Genomic DNA, 3,894 nt, shown 5'->3' on the forward strand with positions numbered 1-3,894 from the left:
CTCCACCGAAACCATCTTCTCTCCAGCTCAAGGCCTGAGCATACACCACAATGAGCATTACATTGCTTGTGCCTCATTAGCACTTGTTTCAGGTTTAATCTTCTTTGCCAGAAGGCTTTTTGATGCCCTCCCCCAAGGCCCACAGGATTTATTCTGGGATTAAACAGGAGACAAGATGAGAGAAGCTGATCGAAGTGGCCAGACATAGCTTTCTCCTCAGGTAGCAACAGGCAGTTATTAAACGCAACTGCAACTCTATCGTGCAATGAGTAAACATGCTGTTTGCTTCACTGTCGGGGGGTACTCTGTGACTATGGCTGGGAATTGTCACAGTTGAGTTTAGCACTTCCTGCAAACTTTGGGGCCAGCTTGCATAATGCAATGGCTAAAGAACATGATTCCAATCAAACAGAACATGTTCGCAGCTTGAAAAAGGACTCGGTCACATAACACCTCATACATAAACCATGAGGCTACGGAATCAAATGAAATAATAGTCACCAAGGGTTCCTGCACACCTGCCCCAGTCAGTCAGAGCCTGCACTCACTGGGTATTGCCAGCACACGGCAACCAGCCCTGCCCTGAAATCAAATGGCAAAAATAAACATACGTACTGACCCAGTTAAATCAAGAAACACGAGTGCACCTTTAAGCAGGCAGCAATTCAGGTGGCCTCTCCAGGCCAGGCCTCCTCAGGGATTTAGCTCTGTGTTCTAAGAGAATTAACTGTTGTAGATCCAGTGGCTTGAAAGCTGAGATTGAGTTAGGTGTGAATTGCACCCTCACTGATGAGCTTTCACCGCACATGCACCTGTGATGCTCTAAACAGAACACACCAAACTTGGAGCCCCTGACTCCTTCTAAACAGATAACTCACTGCTCGGGCTGGCAAAGAGGTAAGAATTACAAAAGAAAGATTTGGGCTTCCATACCAGAAAACACATGAAAACAGGATCATGGGTCTAACTGGAAAGGCTGTCCCAGAAAAAGAAAAGAACTCTCACGCCAGGTGTAAAACTAAGCATCAGTACAGCTGATACTGTGATATGCTGCCAGAAAAAAGGATGTAGGTGAACCAAAAGAAAAGAAGTTCCCTCCAACCCCTCCGCCCTCTTGCCCTCAGCAGTCCTCTGGCCTTGGAAAACTGCTTCTCCTCCGTGTGCCTCTCTTCCCTTCTTTAAAATTGGTCTGCAACACTTCTTTTCTTTTCAAACTCTCCAAAATGGTGGAAAGTTTAATTGGAGGTTGTTCTTTGTTTCTGGTTGTGAAATTCTAGAGCAGTAATACCCTCAGTACTTCAATCACCTGGGGAGTTTGTAAGAATTACAAGTACCTGGGATTACAATACCAGAGATTCTTGAGTGCTGGGTCCAAGGCACAGGTAGATTTTATTTTATTGCGGTGGCTTCTCTTGTTGCAGAGTATAGCCTCTAGGCATGCGGGCGCCGTAATTGCAGCATGTGGGTTCAGTAGGTGTGGCCCGAAGGCTGCAGAGTGCAGGCTCAGTACTTGCCCCATGGCATGTGAGATCTTTCTGGACTAGGGATCAAACCTGTGTCCTCTGCATTGCAGGGCGGATTCTTAACCATTGGACCACCAGGGTAGCCTAGCACAGGTAGATTTTTTTTTTTTTCCTATTTCCATGGTTTTTATTTTTATTTATTTATTTATTTTTAATTTTATTTTATTTTTAAACTTTACATAATTGTATTAGTTTTGCCAAATATCAAAATGAATCCACCACAGGTATACATATGTTCCCCATCCTGAACCCTCCTCCCTCCTCCCTCCCCATACCATCCCTCTGGGTCGTCCCAGTGCACTAGCCCCAAGCATCCAGTATCATGCATCGAACCTGGACTGGCATCTCATTTCATACATGATATTTTACATGTTTCAATGCCATTCTCCCAAATCGTCCCACCCTCTCCCTCTCCCTCTCCCACAGAGTCCATAAGACTGTTCTATACATCAGTGTCTCTTTTGCTGTCTCGTACACAGGGTTGTTGTTACCATCTTTAAAAGCCTCCCCTCTAGGTGATTGCAGTATACAGTCAGAGTTGAGAACCATGAGCCATGAAGGGGAGCAGAGGTGCTCTACTGCATCCCTAGGAGATGGAGACAGATGGAAAACACGTGGGTGCTCCCTCCTCCTCCACATCTGCAAAGGATTTCCTTTCATGGGGTTGGACAGACTGTTTCATTCCCAGATTTTCTCTCACCAACTTCTCCCACCCCTCTGCCAGCATTGTTCAGCAAAGAAATAAGCTAAATTCCTTCAAAAGGTGACTGGTAACTCTTCATGGTTTTTAACTGGAGCAACCTCCTAAGTTACATTTAAGGGTATTACGGCCTTTACCTCCAAGAAGTTTATCTTTCAGGGATTATTTAGCACTGGAACATTTGAAGAAATGGCAGCTCACTCAAGTATTCTTGCCTGGAGAACCCTATGGACAGAAGAGCCTGGTGGGCTACAGTCCATGGGGTTGCAAAGAGTCAGACACGACTGAAGCGACTTAGCACAGTATAGGAGCATTTGTAACCAACTAGAGGGTCCCACAATCCTTAGCCTGTGCCACTGTGTTCACAACAGGCTGCTGCCTTCACACCTGGCTGGGGATATCGAAGCCTCTGCTGAGCCATAGGTCCTTAGTAAGTGGTGTGTGTGGGCATGCATGCTCAGTCGATTTATTCATGTCCAACTCTTTGTGACACTGTGGACTGTAGCCCAATAGGCTCTTCTGTCCATGGGTTTCTCCAGGCAAGAATGCTGAAGTGGGTTGCCATGCTCTTCTGGGAGAGCTTCTGACCCAGGGATCAAACCCAATTCTCTGGCATTGCAGGCAGATTCTTTACACATTGAGCCCCTGGGAAGCACCAGCCCCCTGACCCCATCCACCTGTGTGTGTGTGTGTTCTAGTTACTTAGTCATGTCCAACTTTTGGGATCCCATGGACTATAGCCCACCAGACTCCTCTGTCCATGGAATTCTCCAGGCAAGAATACTACAAAATGCAAACAAATCAGTGTAGAGGATCCACAGTAAGTCCCTTCAGTCAGTTCAGTTCAGTTCAGTTGCTCAGTCGTGTCCGACTCTTTGTGACCCATGAATCGCAGCACGCCAGGCCTCCCTGTCCATCACCAACTCCCGGAGTTCACTCAGACTCACGTCCATCGAGTCAGTGATGCCATCCAGCCATCTCATCCTCTGTCGTCCCCTTCTCCTCCTGCCCCTAATCCCTCCCAGCATCAGAGTCTTTTCCAATGAGTCAACTCTTCGCATGAGGTGGCCAAAGTACTGGAGTTTCAGCTTCAGCATCATTCCCTCTAAAGAATCCCAGGGCTGATCTCCTTCAGAATGGACTGGTTGGATCTCCTTGCAGTCCAAGGGACTCTCAAGAGTCTTCTCCAACACCACAATACCCCAGCATGCACTGGTCAGCCCCATTTTCCTGTCTGCTCTACATGTCATCAGTTATGACCAGAACAAGTCCTGGAGGACCCATGGTTCATTCTGTATCCTACATCAGCCTGTAGGTCAGTTCTTTGCCCTTGAAAGCATCCCATTTGCTCCTGCTCTGTTGAATCAAACATTTAGAAAGAGCTGGAAGCCTTGAAAGATGCAGCAAGGTCATAGAGTGTAGTGATTAAGAGCTGGGGAGTCAAACAGGTCTGGGGTTAAAGCCTGTCTCCATCACTTAGTAGCTATGCACCTCGAATAACAGACCTAACCTCTCTGAGCATCAGTTTACTCAACTGTCAAATTAGTTTAATTATAGTCTGTATCATAGGATTGGTGCAAGGATTAAATAAGATGTACCTGCATCCTGGGACTACCCCAAATGTCAGCCACCATTACCACTGTTCTTGGTAATAATGTCAGAGTGAGGGGT

This window comes from Bos mutus, chromosome 4 (genome assembly GCF_027580195.1).
Source record: "Bos mutus isolate GX-2022 chromosome 4, NWIPB_WYAK_1.1, whole genome shotgun sequence".
In the NCBI taxonomy this organism is placed as follows: Eukaryota; Metazoa; Chordata; class Mammalia; order Artiodactyla; family Bovidae; genus Bos; species Bos mutus.